The sequence below is a fragment of the Pelodiscus sinensis genome, chromosome 19, assembly GCF_052426305.1.
Source record: "Pelodiscus sinensis isolate ZL-2025 chromosome 19, ASM5242630v1, whole genome shotgun sequence".
In the NCBI taxonomy this organism is placed as follows: Eukaryota; Metazoa; Chordata; order Testudines; family Trionychidae; genus Pelodiscus; species Pelodiscus sinensis.
The window spans coordinates 23,726,978-23,736,690 of NC_143070.1; the positions used below are offsets into that span (position 1 = coordinate 23,726,978).

General features: G+C 49.9%; 1 non-coding gene across 1 annotated transcript; it reads left to right on the forward strand.

Moving 5' to 3' along the window:
* The first annotated feature begins 7,446 nt into the window (after nucleotides 1-7,446).
* On the forward strand, nucleotides 7,447-7,520 carry TRNAT-UGU (transfer RNA threonine (anticodon UGU)). Its single transcript has one exon. It is a non-coding gene; the product is annotated as a tRNA-Thr (tRNA).
* The last annotated feature ends 2,193 nt before the right edge of the window (nucleotides 7,521-9,713 follow it).

Here is a 9,713-nt window from a genome sequence, read left to right on the forward strand (position 1 = left end):
AGATGTTCAAAATATTTCTTCAAAGTCCTTAGATTGAAAAAGTCAAGAAGCACAAAGTGGAATTGAAGTTTCTGCTTGTGCCTTTGTTCCTTCTTTTCACAGGCAGAGCCAGGGGGCTCCGCACATCCAGAGACCCCTCCCTCTTCCTCCCTGGTCTCTGAAATAACCCACCCTAGAGGGGCACAAAGCTGCTGGAGGCCAGAGCACTAGAGATGAGTTGCACGTGGGTTAGTGCTCCCTTTGCATGTGAGAGGTAGCAGGATTCACTCCCATCTTCTTCCACCTGCTCGCTGGTGCTGAGGGGTTGGCCCCTTTCCTGCTGCCAACTCTTATTCCCACAGTGCACTTTGTGCAGGGTCCCTTGCTCTTTGTTCCAAGGTGTGTGGCTGGGAGCCAGGATGCTTCCCAAAGTATACAACTCCCCCCTGCCCCTCCTCCCCTCTGTTCTGCTCACACTCTCTGGCTGCCTCTAGCATGGGCTGAGCTCAGGGGTCAGATGGGCAACTTGCCCTGCAGCTGTGATGGCATCAGGCACCTGAGCACAAGTTGGCTCACAAAGCTCTAATGGGCTTCAGACAAGCAAAACCCCCCTTAGTGAACCTCAGGACAAGGAAGCTGAAAAGCCTGGAGCACAAGGACCTCCCAGAAACCACCCCAGCCCGTCCCACTGAGATTTAAACTTAGAGGCTGTGTCTACACTGGCCACTTATTCTAGAAAATCAGCTGCTTTTCCAGAATAACTTGCCAGCTGTCTGCACTGGCCCCTTGAATTTCCGGAAAAGCACTGACGATCTACTGTAAGAAATCAGCTGCTTTTCCGGAAATACTATGCTGCTCCCGTTAGGGCAAAAGTCCTTTTTCCGGAAAACTGTTCCGGAAAAGAGCCAGTGTAGACAGCACAGTAGTGTTTTTCGCAAAAAAGCCCCGATCGTGAAAATGATGATCGGGGCTTTTTTACGGAAAAGCGCGTCTAGATTGGCCATGGACGCTTTTCCGGAAAAAGTGCTTTTCCGGAAAAGCATCTTGCCAATATAGATGCACTTTTTCCGGAAATACTTATAACGGAAAACTGTTCCGTTTTAAGCATTTCCGGAAAAGGGTGCCAGTGTACACATAGCCAGAGTGTAGAGTCCTGAGTGCTGTGCCTTACACCATGGGACCCAGCAGTGAGAGCTGGGATAGACACCTGGGACACTCAGGTCTCAGACTGGCCTCTGCTCTCCTGGCTTCCCTCTGGCTGCTTCATCTCTCAGGACTCTCTGGCTATGTCTACACGGCACATTTATTTTGGAATAAGCTCTTCTGGAATAGTTATTCCAAACTAGCACATCTACACTGCAGGGAAACCTCAAAATGAGTCCGAGGAGGCTTCCCTAATGTAGAGGTGCTACTTTGATTTAGAGCCCCAGGAGGAATAACTTAGAATGGCCCTAGGAAGGGGCTATTTTGAAACAGCAGAAGTGCAGCATCTACAGACGCCTTATTTTGAAATAGCTATTCCAGAATAGGTATTTTTCTTCATACAATGAGGTTTACAGAAGTTGGAATCAGCCATCCGTTATTTCAGAATTATTTCAAAATAACGGAATTGCTGTGTAGACTCTTGCATTGTTATTTTGGAATAACGGCCATTGTTCCAAAAGAACTTTTCTGTGTTGGCAGAACCTCTGTCCTGCCTCAGTTATGCTGCTTTCAGGACAAACTCCTTGTTAGGACCAGTCACAATCTGGGGTCAGTGAGGGTCCGTCCCACCTGAGATGTGTGATACACACAAGTCTCTTGTTCCCCACCCACTTCTCAATACTGGCTGCAGACACACCTTTCACGTGGGGGTGTAGCTCAGTAGCAGAATGTTTGACTGCAGATCAAGTGGTCCTTGGTTCAAATCCAAGTGCTCCCTGAGTGAGTGTTGATTTAATAGAGACATTCACCTTTCTTGGATATCCTAGAATAATAGGACTGGAAGGGACCTCAAGAGGTCATTGAGTCCAGCCCCCTGCCCTCAAGGCAGGACCAAGCTCCATCTACACCATCCCTGACAGATGTCTATCTAACCTGTTCTTAAATATCTCCAGAGAGGGAGATTCCACCACTTCCCTTGACAATTTATTCCAATGTTTGACCACCCTGACAGTTAAGAATTTTTTCCTAATGTCCAATCTAAACCTCCCCTGCTGCACTTTAAGCCCATTACTCCTTGTCCTGTCCTCAGAAACCAAGAGGAACAAATTTTCTCCTTCCTCCTTGTGACACCCTTTTAGATATTTGAAAACCGCTATCATGTCCCCCCTTAATCTTCTTTTTTCCAAACTAAACAAGCCCAGTTCATGAAGCCTGGCTTCATAGGTCATGTTCTCTAAACCTTTAATCATTCTTGTCACTCTTAGAATCATAGAATCATAGGACTGGAAGGGACGTCGAGAGGTCATCGAGTCCAGCCCCCCGCCCTCAAGGCAGGACCAAGCTCCGTCTTCTCTGTACCCTTTCCAATTTCTCCACATCTTTCTTGAAATGTGGCGCCCAGAACTGGACACAGTACTCCAGCTGAGGCCTAACTAGTGCACAGTAGAGCAGCAGAATGACTTCACGAGTTTTGCTTACAACACACCTGTTGATACAACCTAGAATCATATTTGCTTTTTTTGCAACAGCATCACACTGTTGACTCATATTCAACTTGTGGTCCACTATGACCCCTAGATCCCTTTCCACCATGCTCCTTCCTAGACAGTCGCTTCCCATCTTGTATGTATGGAACTGATTGTTCCTTCCTAAGTGGAGCACTTTGCATTTCTCTTTATTAAACCTCATCCTGTTTACCTCTGACCATTTCTCTAACTTGCTATGTCCATTGTATGTGAACTGTTTAAATGCATACAAACCCTTAGGCGACTTCTACACTGCAGGCTTTTTACACAAAAATGACTGTTCTTGCACAAAAATGTGCAGAGCATCTACACTGCACGAGTGTTCTTGCACAAGTATTTGCAGTACAGCATTGGAAAACAGGGCTTCTGCCAGAAGAGTTATTCCTCTCCCCATGAGGAATATGCCCTCTTGCACAAGAGCTCTCCCACAAGAGTGTACACCTGCAACATTAATTTTCTGTGCAAGAAACCCATCCTTCTAAAATGCTCATCAGAGATTTCTTGCGCAAGAGAGCAACCACACTGCCATGGACGCTCTTGAACAAAAGCACATCTCTTGTGTAAAGCACTTGGCAGTGTGGACGTGCTCTTGTGGAAGACCTTTTGCACAATACCGCTTGCACAAAACAGTTCTTACACAAGAAGGCTGCAGTGTAGCCATAGCCGTCGTGTTATGATGGTGTTTAGGTCAGTAACTGGGGCCACTAAATGGTGCCTGTGACCTGTGACCTAGGGATCCATGTTGGATCCCCTCAGGCACTGGCCGCTCAGAGACTGGGTTTTCCTGCCAACTGGCACGAGGATTTCTTAAAATAAGCGGCGGAACGGCTCTGCACAAGAGGGTATTTGTGCAAGAAAGAGCAGTGTAGACAGCTCCTTTTTGCACAAAAACCTGTGCTGCAAAAATGATGGCTCATTAGGTATGCAAATGAGGTGTGGCAATATTCATCCCCACACCTCATTTGCATATCTTATTGCACAACAATGTGCGGTGCAGACATACCCAAGGAAGCCAAATACTGGCATTACCAAGGGTTTGCAGCAAACCAGCGTCTCACCAGCGGGTCCCATTGAGATTGTGGTGCAGGATTCAGACTCACTTGCCTAGGAAGGTGCTAGAATCTCCCTGCTTCACACAAAATTTTTTAAGCTTAGACAGAAAGCAGAGGGGTGTGTTTACACTGATGGGTTCTTGTGCAAGTGAGGCTAAGCGTGGACTATCACACTGCTCCTTCATGCACAAGAAAACCCCTCTTGAAAATAAGCAGTGGAACCGCTCTGCACACGAAGGCTCTGTCTGACGGCTTCTTGCGCAAGAACACAGCCACACTGGGCCGCTGACACAGGTGACCAGGTGGTTGGCAGCAGCTCTGTGGGCTGGGCATATGCCCCAGGCCTCCTGGACATATGGAGCCTCCCTCTGTGGCTTGGGCTGGAGGAACCTGCCCCCTGCAAGGAGCCTTGGGCCAGCCACTGCAGCAGCAGGAATTTGGGCATCAGGTCACCCCATTGGGGACAATGGAGGGAAGAGAAGAGTTTTCCTTGCCATTAGGGAAAGCAGGCCAGGCCAAGGCCCTTTTAGCCAGTGGAGCTGTGCATGCTGGAGCCTCCTCCTGCCAGTACTCTGCCCTGCTTCCGGCAAAGCTCTCAGCCTTTTGCCTGTTTCTGCTTCCCTGTCCATAGCAGGCAGCTAAAGGGTGGCTGGGGACATTCACCACAGCAAACAACCCTGTGCCCAACATAGGACTTGAACCCATGACCTTGGTGTTAGTAGCACCAGCCGCTAACCAACTGAGCTAGCCGGCCTATCAACGCTAAGCTCACAAAGCTCAGAAAGGAATGACTGCAGCTGCCAATGGCTCTTCTCTGACAGGGCCACTAGTGACTCACTGTGATGTGGGCTGGCTAGTCCAGCTGGTTTGAGGTGTCACAGAAATCCAGACTCAGGGCTGGAAGGAGAGAAACACTTCTATTAAGACACAGCTGCGGGAAGTTTCAAAAGGAAGACTTCCAAAATCAAATGTCCGTGGAAACCTTATATACATTCATGGTTGCCCACAAAATAGAATAGACATCATATATGCTAGTGACAGCGTTACGATTGGCTTTTTGATTTGTGAAAACCGTCATGCCCCCCCTGGAATTTCTTCACACTCTCTCTCCTCCCCGCCCCCAGGCTGTCCCCAGAGCCCAGGGCGCGGGAGTCTGGTCAGCAAGTGAGACTCGCCCGTAAGTCCAAGCTGCTCTGTCCCGGCTGCCATTCCTGCCTGTTCTGTGCCAGCACCGCACGCAGGCCAGTGGGGCAGGACGGGGGGTGTCAGTGGGGCCCTGCTCTCAGTCCGTCCCTCACAGGCCCTGTGGGCTGCTGGAGGGCTGACCCCGTCGCCCAGGCCTGGCGCAGGGATGGAACATGGGGCACGTTTCCCCCTGTGAGCGTGTGCGGGGGCAGGAGGGAGCCACACGGGCCCGGCTGAAGGTTTTGTGCTGGGGCTGGAGGCTTGAGCCCGAGCTGTCGGCCTCAGTGGGACTTGCTCCTTCCCCATCTCCTGCCATGCTGCCTCCTTTGGCCAGCAGTGCTCAGGGGCAGCCGGGAGAGCCAGCACCAAGGGCAGAGGAGGCCGAGGCACAAGCCCCTCAGAGGGGACAGGCCTGAGGCCTCTGGCTTTCCCAGGCTCATGTCAAGGGGCTTTCTGTGGTGCCGGGCGGGGGAAGGAGGCCAGGCCCAGGCCAGTGGGAGAAGGGGCAGCGCCTGCCAGGGCAGCAAGGGGAGCTGCAGGGAGCGAGACGCGGTGTTTCTGCCTGGATCACTCAAGGGTCCTTCTGCGGGTGAAGCGCCTGTGACACCCCTGTGCTGCTGGGTTCTCCTGCCCCTCCCCTGGGAGGCCGTCCCCTTCAGGGGGCTCTTGCCCTGGCACTCGTCCAAGGGCCACCTGGGCAAAGCAGCCTGCCCCAGGCACCTTCCATAGCTCAGCTGGCAGAGCAGAGGCCTATAGCGGGTGCTCGGCAAGTGCCCTTAGGTTGCTGATTCAACTCCAGCTGAAAGGAGAGATTCTTCTCCCTCCCCCTGGCTGCAGGCCTGGCCTTAGGACCAGGCGGCTGCCTTGGGTCTGTCCCTTTGGGGCCTGGTGCTACAATTGACAAAAAGGTTTTGGGTACCAGCTGTCATGGCTCCTTACCCAGTCTGGCATGATAAATGTAGAAGTGGGGCCAGCAAGTGTACCCCAAAGCCTTATCTACCAGGCTTTGGTATAAAACTTAAAATCTTAAGAACCTAGATCTTGGGAATAAAACTTCCGCTGCCACCACCCAAATGTTGATAAAGAAATCAGGGGGAAGATCATTTGGGAAATCTCACCCCTAAGCTAAAAGTCAAGGCACACAATTAACCACTGCCAGGTTAATACAAAGAAAAGAAGAACTTTTATTATTATAACAATATTCCTGTTGAAAACATAATGACTAGCTAGGGAGGTAACAAAATATACTCATGGAGAAACTCCATGGGCCTAGAACTTAGTTACAAAGAAAAGCCAAAACATCTTTTAAGCAGTGCCAGATGTCAGATCCCGTACCCAATCCTTAAAACAATAAAACTTAATGAAACTACCTTAACTTTACCCTACTTACAGAAAATGAAGAATGGTGTCTTGGAGAGAGAGAGAGACATGCTTGTCCCTCTCTATAGCTGCAGAGAACTCACCCAGAGAGACAAAAGGGAGGAAAAGAAAAAAAAACAAATTCCTTTGTCCCAGTTTGAAAGTCCCACCTACATTCCTATTGGTCACTCCACCTGACTAGGTGTAGTTAACCCCTTAATCCCCAGGCTGCTGGCTAACCCTCATAATCATGACATGCCCACCAAATCACAGACGGTGCTGGACAGCCTCTGGCCACGCTGGCTGTGATTTCTTCCTGTACGTCTGAGATAAAACATAGTAAATACATTATTGCCCACTTGACTAGACTATTGAATACATGAAAAGTAAACAAACTGCTTTCATATACATGGAGTATCATAACAGACATATGTATACTGGTGAGGTGGGCCAGCAGTTTGCTGTGCCTGAGGGGGGTAAAAGTGACTTGGGGTTAGAAAGGTCCAGTGGGGACAAGGGTAAGGAAGTTGCAAAGGGATTGGAGGTTGTTTCAGATGGAGTGGGGATAGTCAGGAAGATGAACCAGCCCTCTGGTGACCAAGTGACTGTGTTTGACCAGCTTGCTGGAGAGTGTGTGTGGATGAGACATGAATGTTTCCAGTCGGATTCTGTGAAGGGACCAAAGATCCATAAGTCTATCAGGCCAGGGCACCTAGGCCCTGTCGCTGGGAAGCAATGGACCACTTGGAAAACTAGATTGAAAACAGGGTGCCAGGGTACTGTTTGGACAGATTGCTTCATGATTAGTAGAGGAAAAAAACCCCTACTTTACCGAAAATGAAGAATGGTGTCTTGGAGAGAGAGAGAGAGACATGCTTGTCCCTCTCTATAGCTGCAGAGAACTCACCCAGAGAGACAAAAGGGAGAAAGGAAAAAACCCAAATTCCTTTGTCCCAGTTTGAAAGTCCCACCTACATTCCTATTGGTCACTCCACCTGACTAGGTGTAGTTAACCCCTTAATCCCCAGGCTGCTGGCTAACCCTCATAATCATGACACCAGCTGCCAATCAAATGTCTTGGGCTGCGCAGGCCTTGAGTCATGGCAAGAGCTGGAGGGAAATGGGGAACGGCTGCACTTTGGAATGGGAAGGGGGTGTCTGGCACCATAGAGTAGAAAAGTTTGACGGTTGCTTTCAAGGAGGGCACCATGGTTTAGTTGGCTAAAGCACCTGCCTTGTAAGCAGGACATGCTGGGTTCAACTCCCAGTGGTGCCTTGTCACCAGGTTAATGGGGCTTTCCTTTCTTCAATATGTATCTGCTGTTGATTTTACCTTCAGTTGAGCTTGGTGGTGCCCTCACACTGGGAGTAGGATAGTAGCAAAGAGCAGGAGGTGCCCTAGGGGTTTGGTTTAGTGAGGCTTAGCTAGGCTTGGTAAATCAAGCTGTGGAAGATGGATTGCAGCAGCCATCTCCACCTGAGTGAAGACATGGCCTAATGGTGCAATTAGTTAGATGCCGACACTTACAGCCCCACTGCCGCTAACTCACAGAGGCTACATCTACACTAGAAGCTTTCTCCTTAAAAAAATATGTTAATGATGGACTCAATTGCACAAGTCATGATCTCATTTGCATATTTTCTGCCAATGGGATTGTTGTGCAAACACAAGCGGCGTGAACATTTTTTTTTGCACAAAATCCCCTTTTTTCACAAGATTCTTATGCCCCCCCAAAAGAGGTATCCTGATCTTGCAGAAAAAGGGGGTTTTGCACAAAAAGAAAACTTCCATACTGCTTGTTTTTGCACAGCAACTCCAGCACAAAATCAGTTTGCCAGAAAATATGCAAATAATTTCATGACTCATGCAAATGAGACCCTCATTAGCACCTTTTTTGCTGAGAAAATTCGTAGTGTAGCCATAGCCGGAGATTCTGGTGCTGATCATGCAATAGAAGCACATTATGTTTAAACAGCTGCCATGTGAATGTACCTGAAAGTCACAAGGATCAATGATCTGTGTGAAAGGCAGGTAGCCAGTAATTAGAGCCCCAGGTATGTTGTGGGCACCTCCTCCACCAATTGCAATACACACTAGGCCGTTCCTCCCCAGCTGGGTGTGGTTCTTGTTCTTCTGCACAGCACAGCCCATGGAGACCGAGGACCTGTCATTGGGCTTCCAAATCACACCCTTGTTGAATGGATGGAAACAGAAACCAGACACACAGCGGGTTTGAGCTGGCTCCAGCTGAGGGACGGGTTTGCCTGGTTTATGCACATTAGAACAGGACAGCAGTAAGGATTCGTCTTCATTTAAAGAATTTAAAAAAATAGAAACCTAGAATGTAATGGAATTGGAGAAATAAATGTTTCCATTGAATGGTCAGTTGGATTTGAAGTAACACTCATATAATTTGTAGTCTATCACTGAGCTACTCTCCCTGATGTTTGCACTGTTAGGAGTTGAGAAGGGAACAAGAGGCTTTTGTAGCCCACGCACCCCTGGGCCTGTCTCCATTACTTCTGCCTCTGCCAGGTGAAGGGAGGCCGCTGGGCCCAGCATCTTTCTACCCAACCAGGGCTGGCTTTTGGGGAGACGGAGGGGCCACTGGAAGCGCATGGTCCCCTGGCTGCATCTATGGGGAGGTGGCTCTGCTGAAAGCCAGACTGGTTTTCCTGTTGTTAGGCAGGACCGTGCAATCCATGTTCTCTCCAGCTTTTGTAGCCTCTGTTACCTTCTGCAGGTGTCCCTTCTGATGGGACAGGCATGTTCTTCTCAGGGTTTGGGTTCCATGTTGCCCTAGGAAGGGGTGTGGCTAAAACACAAGGCTGGCTGTGAGCAGGATTTGAACCTGCACAGGGAAACCCTATTGGATTTCAACGCCAACACCTTAACCACTCAGCCATCACAGGTATAAGTAAAAGCAAACCAGGGAAACTGGCAAATAATCTCAGTGCCCAGGCTTGATGTCACCTGACAGAATTCACACGGCAAACCATTTCACCCGTCATGCGGAGGAGTCCTGGGTGCTCTGGTCTGAGGCTGGCTTAGAGGTGAGTTCAAGGGGAAACCTCACAAAGGAGATTCCAGGCAGCCAGGCCATGGGGGTCTCTGAGATACCCCAGCCCTGCAGCCTGTCCCACCTGGCTGTTGTCATGGTCCCTCTGTGAGGTCACTGCCTCCCAGCCAATGAGCTGAGGTGATGAAAAAGTTCCTTGTGATGTCACTGCTGCTTTGCAGGCTCATGTCCTGCCCCTCGCCAGCCCCTTTGCATGTGTGAGCTGCTCCCCCTCTGCCCCCCTCACTCAGGGCTGGTTCTGGGGCTCACGCAGGGAACATCAGAGGCTGCTCAGGGGGCCACATTGCTAGGCCAGGGGCCCTCCTGTGGGGCTGTGAGTGTTGCTGTCTCTGCTGTACAGACACGGCCATAGAGCCTCAGGAGGCTGAAGCGGTGGGAGACACTTCCCT